Source organism: Callithrix jacchus, chromosome 15, assembly GCF_049354715.1.
Source record: "Callithrix jacchus isolate 240 chromosome 15, calJac240_pri, whole genome shotgun sequence".
NCBI lineage: Eukaryota > Metazoa > Chordata > Mammalia > Primates > Cebidae > Callithrix > Callithrix jacchus.
In genome coordinates this window covers 55,926,031-55,946,908 of record NC_133516.1, presented here as the reverse complement: position 1 = coordinate 55,946,908, position 20,878 = coordinate 55,926,031, and positions in this window count along the sequence as shown.

Sequence of the window (20,878 nt, the reverse complement as noted above, 5' to 3'; positions counted from 1 at the left end):
AATAACTTTTTACAGCTATGAATAATTTATGATATTCTAGGTACAGTTTTCAGCATATTTTGAATATTATCTCATTTTATCCTCATAGCAACTGTATGAGATAGCTATTATTATTATCCCTGTTTTGAGGAAACATGCTTTGAGAAGTTGAAAAACTTGCCCAAACCACATAGCTGGTAAGGAATTTGAGTCCAGGAGGTAAGAAGTCAGAACTCTCATTCTTAACCAGGTGGCATAATCTAATGTTGATTCTTATCGACAAACTCCCATTTCACCTATGCATATAATGGAAGTGTGTATGTATGCATACTCATACATATGTATACATACATAGTTTTTGCATAAATTGTCCTTATCACGTTTTTCTGTTTAAACATCCTGACTGCTGTGTATTTTTCATGTTAACAAGTCTGTATCGCCAAAACTTGGTAACATTTAGCCAGGAATAGATATAGAAGTTAATGTTCTGGTTGTGCGTGGGGCATTCCCCACTTTTTTTTGGCTATACTGATTCTCCACCTGACCAGTTTTTGCTAGAATGTCTTGAACCAGTGCTGGAGTAATAGTTATCATGGAATTTGGAGATAAAGTTCCTGTGTTCAAATCTTAACTGTTTCCTGCACCTTAGGAACTAACCTAATTACTTTACACCTCAAGATCGTCATAGGTAAAAATGGGCAGTATAAGCCCTGATAAAACATAAAACTAAGAGAAAAAACTTAGCCATAATTTGGGCTTTCTATTTCCATTTCTATTTGATAAAATTTAGGAATTTGAGATATGAGTTTTTTTTTTTTTTAAGGTAAGATGCATTCTGTCTCTTGAAGTCCTTTGCATAGCAGCCACTTCTCTATACTCTTAGAAAAGCAGGGGTTTACATATAAATTTATTTCCTGGGCTTTATTTTTTATTTATTACTTTTTCAAATTTTATTTTAGTCTCAGGATTATATGTAAATGTTTGTTACATAGGTACACTGGTATCATGGGGGTTTGTTGTGCAGATTATTTTATCACCCAGGTATTAAAACTAGTATCCATGGTTATCTTTTTGATTCTTCTCCCTCCTCTCACCTTCCATGTTCAAGTAGATTCCAGTGTCTGTTCTGTCCTTCTTTGTTCTCAAAATTCAGCTCTCATAAGTTCTTATCATTCAGCTCCCACTTATAAGTTAGAACATGTGGTATTTGGTTTTCTGTTCCTGTGTTAGTTTGTGAAGGATAATAAGCTCCAGCTTCATCCATGTTTCTGCAAAAGACACGATCTTACCTTTTTTTTATGGCTTCATAACATTCCATGGTGTATATGCACCACATTTTCTTTATCCAATCCATCAATGATTGACATTTAAGTTGATTCCATGTCTTTGCTATTGTGAATAGTGCTGTAGTAAACATTCATGTACATGTGTCTTTTTTTTTTTTTTGAGATGGAGTCTTGCTGTGTTGCCCAGGCTGGAGTGCAATGGCACTATCTCAGCTCAATGCAACCTCTGCCCATTGGGCTCAAGTGATTCTTCTGTTCAGCCTCCAAGTAGCTGGGATTATAGGCGGGAGCCACCACACCAAACCACTTTTTATATTTTTAGTAGAGATGAGGTTTCACCATGTCGGCCAGGCTGCTCTCGAACTCCTGACCTCAAGTGATCTGCCCAACTTGGCCTCCCAAAGTTCTGGGATTACAGGCATGAGCCACTGTGCCTGGCCTTCATGTGTCTTTATAATAGAATGATTGATATTCCTTTGGGTTTAGACTCAGTAATAGGATTGCTCCAAGCCTTTATTATTCTAATTCCCCCTTGTGATTCTTGTCACATCTCAATATCACCTATTCAGAATACTGGTAATTATTCTTTACTTCCAAGTCGACTTCCTTTTTATTTAATTAATTAAAAGAAAACATTATAATATCTGTAAACCCACCGGGTCAATATTTTTTCCTTTATCATATTAAGATAAATAAAATGCCAGATAAAAGCATTAAATAGAAATAACCATTTAAATCATAACATCTCACATACCAGCAGAGGTCCACTTACATCCTTTTGGGAAATGTTGGCCTGAGCTTGTCACCTAAAAGAGACTGCTGTCAAATCTCTGCTATCTTAAGCAACTCGTATGAAAAGGGGCCTGCTCACTCCCCGGAGTTTACTGTTGACTTCTCCAGTCCAATGCACATGGCTTACACATGCAGCTTGGACCCATGGCCTTACATATGCACATGCGGTAGTCTTTGTTATTGTCAGATACTGAGGCCAAAGCCAGCCCTTGACAAAACTACACAATAAAACAGCTGTGTAACTTAGAGTCGCTTTACCTCTTCCTTCTATGTTTTTCTTAACTCTTTTGAAGGGTTGCTGCCGCTATGCTCCATTTCCCAGCCCTCATGGAATGCCCAATTATGGCTTGTCTTCTATATGCAGAAACCCTTCCTGGAAGAGATCATTTTCTTCCATCCTTATTAATTATCTCTGTTCTGCCTCAAAATTCAGAACATAGCTTTCCTGGGTAATATTCTCTCAGACACAGGGTTGGTGATTCTCTGCTCTAATATATAGATTTTCTAATTGATAATGATGTGGCCAAATTTCTTAGCCTCAGCTAGAGAGGACTTTGAATTATAATGGTGAATGGTCTTGAATCATTCTTTCATTCTATAATGATGAGTGTCAGAGAGAGAAGTTTAATATTCTTACAGGGCACATTTTTCTCGGATAGAGAAACCTCCAACATCATCCTTCAGGTCATATCACATAAAGCCCAGAAATTCTAAATCTTGTGCCATTGAAGTCCCATTAATCTTTCTGTGAAAGAATCTGGAATCTTCAAAAAAATTAACAAGCAAAAATTTCCCTGAAAAACAAAAATACATACTTTTTTTCTTTTCTTTCTTTCTTTTTTTTTTTTTTTTTTGAGATGGAGTTCACTCTCTCACCCAGGCTGGAGTGCAGGGGCACAATCTCAGCTCACTGCAACCTCTGCCTCCTGGGTTCAAACAATTCTCTTATTTCGGCCTCCTGCCTAGCTGGGATTATAGGTACCCACCATCACTCCCATCTAATTTTTTTGTGTTTTTAGGAGAGACAGGGTTTCGCCATGTTGGCCAGGCTGGTCTTGAACTCCTGACCTCAGATGATCTGCCTGTGTCACCCTCCCAAAGTGTTGGGATTACAGGTATGAGCCACCTCACCTGGCCTTCCCTGAAATATTTTTAAGTACTTGTTAGAATTTTCACTATTGGTAAGTTTTACAAATATGAAACACAAGGGCAATAGCTGAAAGTAAATTATCTTATAAATTCATAATCATTTCTACTGAAGACCTACTTTCTGGCCCAGACTTTTTCCTTTTTCTTTTTTTTTCTTTTGAGACAAAGTCTCACTCTGTCACCCAGCAGTGGTGGGATCTCCATTCACTGCAACTTCCACCTCTGAGGTTCAAGAGATTCTCCTTCCTCACCCTCCTGAGTAGCTGGGATTACAGGTGCACACCACCACAGCCAGTTTATTATTATTATTATTATTATTATTGAAGACCGAGTCTTGCTCTGTTACCAGCCTGGAGTTCAGTGGCACAATCTTAGCTCACTGCAACCTCTGCCTCCTGGGTTCAAGTGATTCTACTTCCTCAGCCTCCCGAGTAGCTGGGAATACAGACACATACCACCATGCCCAGCTAGTTTTTGTATATTTAGTAGAGATGGGGTTTCACCATGTTGGCTAGGATGGTCTCAATCTCCTGAGCTCGTGATCTGCCTGCCTCGGCTTCCCAAAGTGCTGGGATTACAGGGGTGAGCCACTGCGGCCTAATTTTGTATTTTTATTAGAGACAGGGTTTCACCATGTTGGCCAGACTGGTCTTGAACTGCTGACTTCAGGTGATTCATCCACCTCAGCCTCCCAAAGTGTTGGGATTACAGGCATGGGCCACTGTGCCTGGCTAGCCCAGACTGTTTTTGCCTCCTATGTACGGCAACTTGTATCCAGTCAAGAAGCATCAATGGCCATGCAGAGGCAAACTTAAAGTGAAGCTGAGCCAAGCTGCAGGAACTCTCACTTGCTTGGGTCCCTTGCAAGGTTCTGGGGGGAGTCCAGCAGTGGGCTCACAATGCATTCACCGCAATGTGTTTCTAAAAAACTTGCAAAGCTTGTTTTGACTTTAGTTGTTTAAAACCACTACTGCACCACTCTAACTTGCCCTTCAGCACAATTCCTTTCCTGACTGAAGGAGTTTGGATTGTCCATGATTGAGTGGGATCTGCCAAAGGAGATTAAGTTGGGGATACACATAGTTTGGGTTTATGTGGCTCAAAGTCACTTCCAAGCATCTAATAAAGTTATGGATTTATGCTAGCCGTCCTGGTTTAAGAATGGCTTCCATGGGGTTCCTACTGACAATTTTTCTTACACCTTGTCTAAAAGATGCAGGGTCAGATTTACATTAAAGTATTAATCCTGTATTATAGTTTTTTCCCCCCCTCTGGATTATGTGATGTTTCTACCATTTGTCAGGTTTTTGATATGTGTAATTTGTTGTAATTTTCTCATTCCAAATAAAAATCTGCTCTTACATCTATCTAGTTTCATATTAGTAATTTTGCATTTTTCTTTACTTACTGAGAAGGCCCAAATCATACAATCTTCAAGCCCTGAAAGTCTACCTGAGGGTACTAACTCTCACTTCTCCAGCAACTGGGACTAGTAAGGCCACTTCTGCAGACTGTTCCTGGTGAGGCAAGCTCTGCAACTGTATTTGGTTTCAGAAATTTCATTTTTGGAATTCAAATTGCTTAGTTGTTATGTGGCAATTAATTAGTGAAAATACCCCATGTTATTCATGACTTTTGCCATCACCCATTTCAGCAAGAATATGTACCACACAGTGAAGGCTGTTGTTTATTATTTTTTCCCCAATAAGTTTCACTTTTATTTGTTTCCTTCATCCTTGGGGCACTCCTCTTTAGTCCCCTTGATCCTCACTCTGTCTTCTCTGCCTTGGAACAGTTTTCCAAAGATCTAATTAGCTTTTCCATCAGTGAAGCAGTTCTTTGCTTTTGTGCCTCTGTTTGTAAACAAGAATGTCTTTTATCTTTGGCTACCTAGAGAATTTGCTACACAAAATCCATTTTCTCATTCAGTCTATTATTGTTGAGTTTAGATTTATGAATACCTGTATTTTTTATTCATAGCTGCCTTACGGCAGGTTCTAAGACTCAGTGACAAATATGGCCTCTTCCATTTCAATATTGGATTCATTGTTGGTCAAAATACCCAAAAGACTCTCCACATTTCATCTCCAGATTTCACTATTTGGCAAATTCTGTATTTAAGGCATCCTTACATAAAGTGGAGTATGTTCTTCAAACTTTCAAGACGATTTAAATGCAGTTATAAAATACACATTTACCAATCAACGTTTGTTCACATTTCACATTGCTGAAGATCTGTACACTTATTCTTATAAATACTGGGTGCTTTATTTCATTATTCTGATATACCTGTCTTTCTTCATGTGTCTTAAAATGTTTCCATCTCTTACATTCCATCCCAGTGGTTATAAACAACTGCTAGAGTGTACATAATCCAACAACCTTTTATACTTGCCTCTCAAATAAATCTCAGTAAAACAATTTTTAATGAAAATGGGTGGTTTAGTTTAGCTTGAGTATAACCTAAACTTCCTTTTCATTCTAAAATTTATTATTGAAAATAATTTAAAAATACAACTGTCTATTTCATTGTGTTATCATAACATATTTGACATGATTTAACTAAATCTTATTTAGTGTTTGAGGATTTTATTGTTGATAAGGTTATTATTCTGATCAATTGTAATTGTACAACATTTACAGAAACTGTGAATGTCAGCTGGGCAGGGTCCATGGTCAAATAACTCCAGAATTGACATAGAAAGTTAAAAAATACATGAGAAAAACATGTTCCTTATTTTAGTTTTCCTCCTTAGTAAATTACATAGATTTAAGAAAAGAATATTATGAATTATTAAAAGTGTGAGTCTCAATTAGAACTTTGATTTCTGTGTACCAGTTTTCAATATGTTAGATTTACTGTTTAAATTACTTTGAGCCCAGTATTGATTTGAGTTTGCATTCTATTAGAACAAAAGGGAAAACAAACTGGAAATATGCTGGTTGGTCTTCAATAGGCCAGTTCTAATACCTGAGCTCTCAGTTACTAAGCTGCCCTAGTTCCCCAAATGCAACAGCTACAAAATAATAAATATAGCACTATACATGTACTTTCCGGTTTATAAAGCAAATTTACATTCATTGTTTGATTTTATTTCCACAATGACCCAGTGAAAGTATAGATGATCTTATATTCCCTTTCCACAGAAGATAAAACTGATGCCCTGGGAAACTGACTGATACATCAAAAGAATAATTACAGGAACACTTTGTTTTATTGCCTATTATTTTATTGCATATCACAGATACTGTACTTTTTACAGACTGAAGGTCTGTGGCAACCCTGCTTTGAGCAAGTCTGTAAGCACACACTTTGTGTCTCCGTGTCATATTTTTGTAATTCTCGTGCTAGTTTAAAACTCACCATTATAATATCTTCCATAGTGATCTTTGATCAGTGATGTTTGGTGTTATTATTGTAATTGTTTCTGGGGGCCAAACTACACCCATAAGTGAATGTAATCGGTAAATGTGTTTGTTCTGGTTGCTCCATCAACTTCCTGTTTCCCGTCTCTCACCCTGTCTTGGGCCTTTCTCTTACCCAAGATTCTGTAATTTTGAATTTAGGCCAATTAGTAACCCTATAGTGGCCTCTAAGTGTTCAAGTGAAAGGAAGAGTTGTATGTCTCTCCCTTGGAATCAAAAGCTAGAAATGATTAAACTTAGTGAGGAAAGGATGTTGAAAGTTAAGGCAGAAGGAAAGCTAGGCCTGTTGCACCAAACAGCTAAGTTGTAAGTGCAAAGGGAAGATTCTTAAAGGAAATTAAAAGTGCTCTCCAGTGAATATACAAATGATACAAATGCAAGACAGCCTTATTGCTGTTATGGAGAAAGTTTTAGTGGTTTAGATAGAGGATCAAACCAGCCACAACATTCCCTGATTAAGCCAAAGACTAATCCACAGCAAAGCTTTGTCTCTCTTCAGTTCTATAAAGGCTGAGGGAGGAGAGGTGAGGCAGCCACAGAAGAAAAGTCAGAAGAGACTGGCTTGTGAAGTTTAAGGAAAGAAGCCATCTCCGCAACATGGCAGTGCAAGAGGAAGCAGCAAGAGCTCATGGAGAAGCTGTAGCAAGTTATCCAGATCTAGCTAAGATCACTGATGAAGGTGGCCATGCTAAACAACAAATTTTTGGTGCAGATAAAATAAGCTTCTACTGAAAGAAGATGCTATGTAAAACTTTCATAGATAAAGGAAGTTAATGCCTGGCTTCAAAGCTTCTGTGGACAGACTGACTCTTGTTAGGGGCTTATGCCCTGACTTTAAATTGAATCCAATGTTAATTTACCATTCTGAAAATCCTGGGACCCTTAAGAATTATGCTAAATCTATCCTGGAACCCTTAAGAACTATGCTAAATCTATTCTGCCTATTCCCTTTAAATGGAATAATAGGCCAGGCATAGTGGCCCCTACCTGTAATCCCAGAACTTGGTAGGCCAAGGCAGGTGGATCACTTGAGGTCAGGAGTTAGAGGCCAACCTGGCCCACATAGTGAAATCTCATCTCTACTAAAACTATAAAAATTATACTTTTCTGGTGACGGGTGCACCAAAATCTTATAAATCACACATGGAAAAACTTAATCACATAACCAAATACCACCTGTACTCCAATAACTTATGGAAAAATAAAATAAAATTTAAAAACAAAAAAATAGCCAGGCATGGTGGCATGCAACTATAGTCCCAGCTATTCAGGGGCTGAGGCAGGAGAATCGCTTGAACCAAGGAGGCAGAGGCTGCAGTGAGTCAAGATCACACCACTGCACTCCAGTCTGGGTGATAGAGTGAGATTGTCTCAAAACAGAATTAAAAAATAATAAACAGAATAGCAAAGCCTGGATGACAGCACATCTGTTTACAGTATGGCTTGCTGAATATTTTAAACCCCCTGTTGAGAAGTACTGCTCAGAAAAAAACATTTCTTTTGAAATATTACTGCCTATTGACAACACACTTAGTTATTTAAGAAGAGCTTTGGTGGAGATATATAAGTATATTAATGTTGGTTTTACACATGTTGACACAATAGCCATTCTATAGCCCATGGATCCAAGAGTAATTTCTACTTTCAAGTCTTATGACTTAAAAACATTTCATAAGGCCGTAGGTGCCATAGATGGTGATTCCAGTGATGGATCTGGGCAAAACAAATGAAAAACCTTCTGAAAAGGATTCACTATTCTAGATGCCATTAGGAACATTCATAATTCATAAGAATAGGTCAGAATATCAACATTAACAGGACTTTTGGAAGAAGGTGATTCCAGAGAAGAAGGGGATTCCCTCATGGTTGCCTTTGAGAGATTCAAGACTTCAGTGGAGGAAACTGCAGATGTGATGGAAATAGTAAGAAAACTAGAATTAGAGGTGGATCCTGAGTATGTGACTAAATTTCTGCAATCTCTTGATCAAAGTTGAATGGATGAGGAGTTGTGTTGCTTCTTATGGATGAGCAAAGAATGTGGTTTTTTGAGATAAAATCTACTTCTGGAGAAGATGGTGTGAACATTGTTGACATGACAACCAAGGATTTAGAGTATTATTTAAATTTAGTTTGATATTGGCTATGGGTTTGTTATAAATAGGTTTTATTATTTTAAGAATGGGTAAAAACTGGATGCATTCCCTTTGAAAACTGGCACAAGACAAGGGTGCGCTCTCTCACCATTCCTATTCAGCATAGTATTGGAAGATCTGGCCAGAGCAATCAGGCAAGAAAAAGAAATAAAGGGTATTCAATTAGGAAAGGAGAAAGTCAAATTATCTCTATTTGCAGATGACATGAATATGTATTTAGAAGACCCCATCATCTCAGCCCAAAATCTCCTTAAGCTGATAAGCAACTTCAGCAAAGTCTCAGGTTACAAAATCAATTTTCAAAAATCACAAGCATTCATATACATCAAAAACAGACAGAGAGCCAAATCATAAGTGAACTCTCATTCACAATTGCTACAAAGAGAATAAAATACATAGGAATACAACTAACAAGGGATGCGAAGGACCTCTTCAAGGAGAACTACAAGCCACTGCTCAAGGAAATAAGAGAAAACACAAACATATGGAAAAGCATTCCATGCTCATGGTTAGGAAGAATCAATATTGTGAAAATGGCCATACTGCCCAAAGTAATTTACAAACTCAATGCAGTCCTCATCAAGCTACCATTGACCTTCTTCACAGAACTGGAACAAACCACCTTAAACTTCATATGGAACCAAAAAAGAGCTCGCATAGCCAAGACAATTCTAAGCAAAAAAACAAAGCTGGAGGCATCATGCTAACTGACTTCAAACTATACTACAAGGCTACAGTAATCAAAATAGCATGGTGCTGGTACCAAAACAGAGATATAGACCAATGGAACAAAACAGAGGCCTCGGAAAAGAGGCCACACATCAACAACCATCTGATCATTGAAAAACTGAAAAAAAAAACAAGCAATGGGGAAAGGATTACCTGTTTAATAAATGGTTTTGGGAAAACTGGCTAGCCATATGCAGAAGTCTGTAACTGGGCCCCTTCCTTATTTACCTTCCACAAAAATAAACTCAAGATGGATTAAAGATCTTAATATAAGACCTAAAACCATAAAAACCCCAGGAGAAAACCTAGGCAATACCATTCAGGACATAGGCATAGGCAAAGACTTCATGACTAAAACACTAAGAGCAATGTCAACAAAAGCTAAAATAGACATATAGTATCTAATTAAACTTAAGAGCTTCTGCACAGCAAAAGAAACTATCATTAGAGTGAACTGGCAACCAACAGAATGGGAAAATATTTTTGCAACCTACCCATCTGACAAAGGGCTAATATCCAGAATCTACAAAGAACTTAAATTTACAGGAAAAAAAAAATCCCATCAAAAAGTGGGTGAAGGATATGAACAGACACTTTTCAAAAGAAGATATTTATGCAACCAACAAACACATGAAAAAAGCTCATCATCATTTGCTGTTTTCTCATCATTAGAGAAATGAAGATCAAAAACATTCATATACCATATCATGCCAGTTAGAATGGTGATCATTAAAAAATCAGGAGATAACAGATGCTGCAGAGGAGGTGGAGAAATAGGAACACTTTTACAATGTTGGTGGGAGTGTAAATTAGTTCAACCATTGTGGAAGACAGTGTGGCGATTCCTCAAGGATGCAGAAATAGAAATACCACTACTGGGTATATACCCAAAGGATCATAAATCATTCAACTATAAAGACACATGCACACGTATGATCATTGCAGCACTGTTTACAATAGCAAAGACTTGGAACCAACCCAGATGCCCATCAATGATAGACTGGATAAAGAAAATGTGGCATATATACATGGAATACTATGCAGCCATAAAAAAGGATGAGTTCATGTCCTTTGCAGGGACATGGATGAAGCTGGAAACTATCATTCTCAGCAAACTGACACAAGAACAGAAAACCAAACACCTCATGTTCTCAGTCATAAGTGGTGTTGAGCAATAAGAACACATGGACACAGGGAGAGGAACATCACATACGGGGGCCTGTTCAACATGGGGGAGCTAGGGAGGGATAGTAGCAGGTAGGAGGATTGGGGAGGGATAACGTTAGGAGGGATACCTAATGCAGATGATGGGAGGATGGACACAGCAAACCACCATGGCATGTGTATTCCTATGTAACAATCCTGCACAATCTGCACATGTACCCCAGACCTTAAAATATAGTTTTAAAAGAATACAGTTGATAAAGCAGTAGCAGGATTTGAAAGAATTGACTTCAATTATGAAAGAAGTTCCACTGTGGGTATAAGGCTATCAAACAGCATCACATGCTACAGAGAAATCTTCAGTGAAATTAAGAGTCAATAGATGCTGCAAACTTTATTGTCATCTTATTTTAATAAATGGCCACAGCCACTCCAGCCTTCAGCAATCACCACCCTGATCAGTCAGCAGCCATCAACATTGAGGCAAGACCTTCCTTAGTAAAAAGATTAAAACTCACTGAAGACTCATATAATCATTAGCATTTTTAAGCAATATAGTATTTTAAAGTTAAGCTATGTATGAAATGCTATTACATAATAGAAAAAAGTATAACATAAATATAACTTTTATACATGGTGAAAAACCAAAAATTCATGCGACTCAGTTTATTTTGATATTGCCTTATTGTTGTGGTCTGGAACCGAATCTATAATATGTCAGACATATGTCTGCATTCCCAAAGATAAATTTATTTAGTGTTTAAAAACAATACATTGTATGTAATTCAAAGTTATAAAAATTTATAAGATAAAGAGTGAATGTCTATCTCCTTTCACTCATCTGGATTATTTTCTCCAGAGTCAACTGTTATTGCTGAGGTCTTGTTTATCCTTCCAGAGATGCAGAATAGCCCTTGGACTAAATAAAGATTTTGTGGAACACAGCCACACCCATCCATTTATGTATTGTGTATGTCTGCTTTTTTGCTACAAAAACAGAGAAGTTGCAACCAAACCCATCTGCTCCACAGAGTCTAAAGTGTTTGTCATTTGTCCTTTTACAGAAAAAGGTCACTATACAATCAAATGCATATATATGTGTGCATATGTATATATATGCATATGTATGTGTACACATATATACAGATATACATATTTTTACTGCTTTTATCAAACTAAATACATTATTTTAAACCTTGATTTTTTTTAAAAAAATTAACAATATTTTGGCAAGCACCTCACATCAGTATACATAAATCTGCCTTACCCTTTGCAACTACTTTATTTACTGAGTTCCAGCACTTTACATAATTGCTTTAGTTTGATTCTCACAATATCTTATTTTAAAATGCAAATAGCGAAGCTCAGAATTAAGTGACTTACATTTAACTCTCCAGTAGTAAGGGGTTGAGCCCTTATGCCTTTCACTCCAAGGCTTGAATATTAGTTGTGGGCAATCTGTATGCTCTTTGCTGAAGATTGACTGAATTAGAGAATAATGTCATGTTCATTGGTGTACCCTTGTCCACGCAGAGGTGAATGTTTCTTGTGAGTAGGCTATTGACTTGCTTTGCTGGGAAAGTGGCTGAATCCTGAGTGCTATGCATTTTAAACATTTTGGCCTTTTTAGCATTGACCTCTGGATTAGCAGTTCTCACATTGTCCATCACATCCCCTGGAGAATTCAACATGTCTGCAAAGTAGCTATGAACTCTTTTGCCCACTCAGAGTGAATAATGATGTGAATATGGATCCTATTATGACAATTACATAGTGTCGATTAAATCTTCTTGGATGCTCAAATTCTTAGATAGTAAAGTGAAAATTAGGTGTTGTTAAAATTACCTTTGAAAATCTGCCACATTTCTCATAGAGTTTACAGGCATATTACTTCTCAGTAGGGCCAACCAAGTTCGTTTTTCCTCCAGTGCTGTTTTGATGGTTGAGGAATAAAGATGTTAGCAGGTGTTTAGGAAAAATGTTACTTAGAAGTACTTAATCTTGTTCACTAGAATCACTGCCTGTGTGGCCAGATGCTCACACTATGAGAAGCCATTGTCAACTGAGAAGACCAAGAAAAATGCATCTTCACTTCTTCCATCTGATAATCATTTCAGGACATGATTTACTGATTAGGAAGAGTGAGAAGAATTGCAAATTCTAACGAAATTATTTTTCTCCTTTACTTTCTCATGCTTTAAATTCTTCAATTTGTCTAAATTAAATGTCCTAACAACTCTCTTAAATTTTTTTATATTTGAAACTTTTGCCATTATGTTTTTGCAGCCAATAAATACTAAAAGTTTCCCTGCTAATATTGAGGGATTTAAGAATAGTCTTCTCCATGCTGACTGCCACTTGCCATGGGCTATATCAAATGGCCTGATCTTTTCTGAGGAATTCTGACAATTTTCTAGCTTTCCTAAACAAGACAGACTGAGTCTTCTTTCAGGCATCAATAAAGCACAAGACATCAAAATTTCTGAAACCTCCCCTTAGTGTCTAGGGAATACAGACACCAAATGATATATAAATGCAAGTATTTTTGAGGTCATTGTTTATTAATAATATAATCTGGTTTTTGACAGTCAAGAAAAGCAAACGTCATTTAAGGGCCAACGTAGATTGAAGAGGACTCAAGATGGCGCTGTGAGAACAACCCAGGATTGGAGCTCTTGTTGAATCCGCAGAGAGGTGAGTTGGAGCTGCATTTCCAGACTGATCTTTGTTGCCCACAGAACGGGGAAGTTCGCAAGTATAAAGGAGACGCGGGACGCCAGGCAGTACCTCTGCCTGGCGAAGCCGGCAGCCGGGGTGGCGGTGGCCGGCCCTACCCAGCACTCCCCACAGGGCGCGCTTGTCCGGGTGCCCTGTTGAACCAGCAACCTGAGACTTGAGAGGGCTGGACTTGAGACTGAACGAGACTTGAACAGTGGGCCAGCACAGGGGATTGCAGGGACAGAGCGTTTGGGATAGCCCAGTGGGATGAACAAAACCGCAATTTCAAATGATCCCGAGCAGACGGTCCGAGATGCTCTGTGGGGGAGGGGCGTCCACCATTACCGAGGCAACCCGCCCCAACTGAGATACACGCCCACTGCTGACGCATCCAGCCATTGCCGAGGCAACCCGTCCCTACTGAGATACACGCTCACTGCTGAGGCAGCCTGCTGTTGCCGAGGCAACCTGCTACAACAGAGAGACTCCGCCGCAGGGTGTGGCGGAGACCACAGCAGAACAGCAGAGCCTGCAGCAATAGGGCGAACCTCACAACAGCAGGGCGGAGCCTCAGCAGGCAAACAGTGGCTAGTCTGCCTCCTAGATGGGCAGGACACCTCAACGGACATCCAAATATAAAGCCTGAACCCCCTAACACAGAGCATTTGAGAAAAAAAGGGTTTTTTTAATGAGCTCCGTTGCAGCAGAATCAAACATAGCAGCCTAACAGCCCTGAATGAACAACAGAGCTCACAGCTCAGCAATTGAGCTCCGATAAAGTACACACTGTTTCCTCAAGCAGCTCCCTGATCCCTCTATATCCAAAAGACTGACATTTGGCAGGCATCATCCTGGGACAAAGATAGCAGAAAAAGAAACTGGTAGCATCCCTCGCTGTGCCACAGCTGCTAGAGGTGCACCCCAGACAAGCAGGGCCTGGAGTGGACCTCAGCAGTCGTACAGCAAAAAAGCTAGACTGGTAGAAGGAAAACCAAGTAACAGAAATACTTCATCATCAACAATCTGGGTGTCCATTCAGAGACCCAATCGAAAAGTCAGCAACTACACAGACGACAAGCGGATAAATCCACAAAGATGGGAAGAAACCAGTGAAAAAAGGAGGAAAACACCCGAAACCAGAACACCTCGCCTCCTAGAAAGGACCAAAACTCCTCACCAGCAAGGGAGCAAAGCTGGACGGAGAATGACTGTGACGAAATGACGGAATTAGACATCAGAAGGTGGATAATGAGAAACTTTTGTGAGCTAAAAGAACATGTATTAAATCAATGCAAAGAAACTAAGGAACTTGAAAAAAGATATGAGGAAATGATAACAAGAATGGATAACTTAGAGAGGAATATGAATGAATTAAAGGAGCTGAAAAACACAATACGAGAACTTTGCGAAGCATGCACAAGTTTCAATAGCCGAATTGACCAAGCAGAAGAAAGAATATCTGAAGTCGAAGACCAACTCAATGAAATAAAACGAGAAACCAAGATTAAAGAAAAAAGTGCAAAAAGGAATGAACAAAGTCTCCAAGAAATGTGGGACTATGTGAAAAGACCTAACCTACGTTTGATAGGTGTACCAGAAGGGGATGAAGAGAATGATTCCCAGCTGGAAAATACTCTTCAGGACATCATCCAGGAAAATTTCACCCACCTAGCAAGACAGGCCAACACTCAAATGCAGGAAATACAGAGAACACCACAAAGATATTCTGCAAGAAGAGCAACCCCAAGGCACATAATCGTCAGATTCAACAAGGTTGAAATAAAGGAGAAAATACTAAGGGCAGCCAGAGAGAAAGGTCGGGTCACCCACAAAGGGAAGCCCATCAGACTCACAGCAGATCTCTCAGCAGAAACACTACAAGCCAGAAGAGAGTGGGGGCCAATATTCAACATTCTTAAAGAAAAGAACTTTCAACCCAGAATTTCATATCCAGCCAAACTGAGCTTCAGAAGTGAAGGAAAAATAAAATCCTTTGCAAACAAGCAAGTACTCAGAGATTTTGTCACCACCAGGCCTGCTTTACAAGAGCTCCTAAAAGAGGCACTACACATAGAAAGGAACAACCAGTACCAGCCATTCCAAAATCAAACTAAATGCTAAAGAACATCAACATAATGAAGAATCTACAACAACTAACAGGCAAAACAGCATTCTGATACCAAAACCCGGCAGAGACCCAAGAAAAGAAAACTTCAGGCCAATATCCATAATGAACATAGATGCAAAAATCTTTAATAAAATATTGGCAAGCCGATTGCAACAGCAAATCAAAAAACTTATTCATCATGGTCAAGTAGGATTCATCCCGGGGATGCAAGGCTGGTTCAACATACGCAAGTCTATCAACGTAATTCACCACATAAACAGAACCAAAAACAAAAACCACATGATTATCTCAATTGATGCAGAGAAGGCATTTGACAAAATTCAACAGCCCTTTATGCTAAAAACCCTCAATAAACTCGGTATCGATGGAACGTATCTCAAAGTAATAAAAGCTATTTATGACAAACCAACAGCCAATATCATACTGAATGGGCAAAAACTGGAAGCATTCCCTTTGAAATCTGGCACTAGACAAGGATGCCCTCTTTCACCACTCCGATTCAATATAGTTCTGGAAGTCCTAGCCAGAGCAATCAGGCAAGAAAAAGAAATAAAGGCTATTCAAATTGGAAAGTGGAAGCCAAACTGTCTCTATTTGCAGACGACATGATAGTATACCTAGAAGAGCCCATTGCCTTAGCCCAAAAACTCCTGAAACTGATAAGCAACTCCAGCAAAGTCTCAGGATATAAAATCAATGTGCAAAAATCACAAGCATTCGTCTACACCAATAACAGACTTAAAGAAAGCCAAATCAAGAACGAACTGCCATTCACAATTGCTACAAAAAGAATAAAATACCTTGAAATACAACTCACAAGGAACCTAAGGCACCTCTTCAAGGAGAACTACAAACCACTGCTCAACGAAATCAGAGAGGACACAAACAGATGTAGAAACATTCCATGTTCATGGTTAGGAAGAATTAACATCGTGAAAATGGCTATACTGCCCAAAGTAATTTACAGAATCAACGCTATCCCCATCAAGCTACCATTGATTTTCTTCACAGAACTGGAAAAAACCACAATGAACTTCATATGGAACCAAAAGAGAGCCCGCATAGCCAAGTCAATTCTAAGCAAAAAGAACACAGTGGGGGGCATCACACTACTGGATTTCAAACTATACTGCAAGGCTATAGTAATCAAAACAGCATGGTACTGGTACCAAAACAGAGATAAAGACCAATGGAACAAAACAGAGGCACCGGAGGCAACACAACATATCTACAACTATACAATCTTTGATAAACCTGACAAAAACAAGCAATGGGGAAAGGATTCCCTGTTTAACAAATGGTGTTGGGAAAACTGGCTAGCCATGTGCAGAAAGCAGACACTGGACCCCTTCCTGACACCTTACACTAAAATTAACTCCAGATGGATTAAAGACTTAAACATAAGACCTGGCATGATAAAAACCCTAGAAGGAAATCTAGGCAAAACTATCCAGGACATAGGAGTAGGCAAGGACTTCATGAACAAAACACCAAAAGCATTGGCAACAAAAGCCAAAATAGACAAATGGGACCTAATGAAACTCCACAGCTTCTGCACGGCAAAAGAAACAGTCACTAGAGCGGATCAGCAACCAACAGAATGGGAAAAAATTTTTGCAGTTTACCCATCTGACAAAGGACTGATATCCAGAATTTACAAAGAACTCAAACAGATTTACAGGAAAAAAACAAACAAGCCCATTCAAAAGTGGGCAAAGGATATGAACAGACACTTTATGAAAGAAGACATATATAAGGCCAACAATCATATGAAAAAATGCTCATCGTCACTGGTCATCGGAGAGATGCAAATCAAAACCACATTGAGATAACATCTCACGCCAGTTAGAATGGCGATCATTAAAAAATCTGGAGACAACAGATGCTGGAGAGGATGTGGAGAAAAAGGAACACTTTTACACTGTTGGTGGGAGTGTACATTACTTCAACCATTGTGGAAGACAGTGTGGCGATTCCTCAAGGCCTTAGAAATAGAAATTCCATTTGACCCAGCAGTCCCATTACTGGGTGTATATCCAAAAGACTATAAATCGTTCTACTATAAGGACACATGTACACGAATGTTCATTGCAGCACTGTTTACAATAGCAAAGATCTGGAATCAACCCAAATGCCCACTGATAATAGACTGGATTGGAAAAATGTGGCACATATACACCATGGAATATTATGCAGCAATCAGAAATGAGGAGTTTGTGTCGTTTGTAGGGACATAGATGAATCTGGAGAACATCATCCTCAGCAAACTGACACAAGAACAGAAATTGAAACACCGCATATTCTCACTCATAGGCGGGTGATGAAAAATGAGAACACATAGACACAGAAAGGGGAGTACTAAACACTGGGGTCTATATGGGGGAAAAGGGGAGGGCCAGTGGGAGGGGGAGGTGGGGAGGGATAGCCTGGGGAGAAATGCCAAACGTGGGTGAAGGAGAAAAGGAAAGCAAAGCACACTGCCATGTGTGTACCTACGCAACTGTCTTGCATGCTCTGCTCATGTACCCCAAAACCTAAAATCCAATAAAAAATTTAAAAAAAAACCAAAATGGCCAAGGTAATGTCATTCTAATGAAATTCCAGATAAAATTATGCCACCATAAGAAATTCTTGTAATTATTTGGTTTGGGCAAATGATTATAATATTCTCCACAGCCCCTGATTGAGGATTTGCTTAAAATGATGCCGCTTGTCCATTTGTACATATGAGCAACAGGCTCTTCATAATGCAAAGAGCTTAACAGATGAGAGGCTTTCCAAGAGTTTCTAAACTTTCTCAGGCACATCTTTCCTAATGAAAATGAGCAGAATTGGAAGAATCTGTTTTCTTGTAAAAATAGTGATTTTCCTATAAAGTACTTGAGACATCAGTGGTGGATAATAAGTCCAAATTATTAGTAAATATGATTCTATCAATTTTCTTAAAAACGGGACTGGAAAATAATTCTACCCTGTGTGGCATTAATTTTAAAAACTTGTTAAAGCTGGAAAAACTTTCTTCAGTAATTTGCTATAATGCACTTTGTGTGGTCCTTATCATAAAGGAAAAGAAAGGGAAAATCGGCAGCTATGTTATCATTCTGTGTTGATTTTTTGGTTAGTGTTAACAAAGATGCCTGCAACATCACAACGTATGCCTGCAGAAAGCTTTACGTGTAAAATAGTTTGGTTTTATTGTAGAACCTAAGAAACAGAATTCATATCCAAAGAGAAAAAATATGTAATTATTTATGGAAGAACCCTACTAAATCAGATATGCTGTTACCAAGCTTCAGGTACCCAGTTTTGGCTGTAAATCACTTGGAGCTTAAATAATAAATTTCCTGAGTCAATGTCAAGACATCCAAATTCAGAGTCACAAGACTCAATTTCATGAGAATGTCTGCCACTGCAATTCCATAAGAATTTTATTTTTGTTTAAAATTAGTCTCAATGAACAAAACTGAAAGGGCCACAGATAATGTCTTTTGAGCTCCTTAAGTACACTTTGCAGGAGCACTATAATACATGGAAAAATCGCTAGAGTAGCTCTCAAGAAAATTGGGTGCCTGTTTTTGCTGTGAACATAGCAGAAACAGTACCTGCCAAATAGGCCTGTGCTCCCTACATTTCTTGGTCTTTCTTGGAGTGAGACTAGGGTCACATCACTAGTTCCAGCCCATAGATAATGCCCTGAAAAGATGTGTCAATTGCGGGCCAAGAGAGTTAAGAGAATGTGCCTCCTCCTCATGTCTCTTTTCCTGCCTTTGCAGCCTTACAAGCCATGGTAACATGGCTCTAAGATGTAGGAGGGGGGCACCCAACCCACTAGATTTTATGTCTGAGAGAAGGGAACCTAGGAGCTACTGTGGTTTTGAAGGTTTCTCTGACATGACACCAAATATGAATTATCTACTGTTACACTGAACATAAACAGTTCATCCTATTTTTATTGAACTTTAATATTAAGGTAAACAATATCTGCTCATCTCAAAAATAAAATAATTCTTGTAAAGCTATCTTGTAAAACCTAATATTTGTAAACTGCCCAGGCCAAGGATGTAAATTGGCAAAAGTTGTTTTAAACTGTCATTAAAAAGTTCATCTGCTCAAATGTGATGTCACAAAGAATTTAACATTGCATTTCCACTAAGATTTTGATCCTCACTCTGGATCCAGCAACAACTAAAGGCCTTCACAACTTACCCAGTTTTCAGTAAAAGATGAGGCAGGGAATTATTTATTAAAGGGTTCAATTATCTCCTCAAAGAGTTTGCAATAACTAGCAAAGAGATGCCCATAACGGAAAATGTTAAGTTACAAATCAGCGTGTGATTAAGCTAATAGCTGTGGAGAAGTCATTCAGTGCCTTAAACAGTTTCAGTTGTGGAGTCAGACAGTCTTAGATTTGAAGTCTAGTTTTAACATCTAATAGCTCTGTGACCTCGGGCAAGTTACTTTACTGTTAAATCTGTTTCCTCATCTGCAAAATGGGAATACTGGTAATAGCCATTCTCGCAGCTAGTTAATGAGCTTAGCCATTGGTACAGAGCAAATATTCAGTGAAAGCCAATAAATACACCAATAATAGCTGTATTAATGCTTCAGGACAAGAACAGGTGCATGAGTTCAAATAATTAATTTAGTTATTCTACCAATATGTATTGAGCACTCACTACATTGAAGACTTGTGATATTTTCTATGGCCAAAACACAGTTGTTATAAGTGTGGCAAGGATGATGGCTAGGATTCACCCAAAATTCATGCTCTCACTTCAATTCTGTAAAGTTGTTGCTAAAAGCCTTCTGTACAGCATAGAACTACACATCCTAACCTCCTTTGTGCCTCTACATGTCCATGTGTCTAGTTCTTGTCAGTGGACTATCAGAGAAAGTGTGGCTTCTGGGCTGAGGCTTTTGTGAAGCAGGAGTACTTTTCTCCATTCTTTCTTTCCTGTACAGTAGCTGGTTACAGAGGATTCTCAGGCTATAGGAAAAGATGGAACCATACAATGGACAAAGGCTGAGTCCTTGAAGAACGGACTCAGATAGAAAACCTCCCACATGGGACTCTTCAGTGAACAATAAATACACATTGGCTGTTTTAAGCTACTGAAATTCAGGAGTTAATTTGTTGTGATAGATTATGCTATCATAACTAATATCATCAGATAGGGCTTTGATCTAAATGACTTTAGAGTTTATAAGAAACTACTTACCCTTATTATTGTTGGTTGATAGGGATGTCTGAACAGGAAAACTTTAGGAATTTGAGAACTCACGGCCATAATAGGATAGTTGTTACTTCTTTTTCCGTGATTTATCTTTATTTCCTCCTTGATGATAGAGACCTG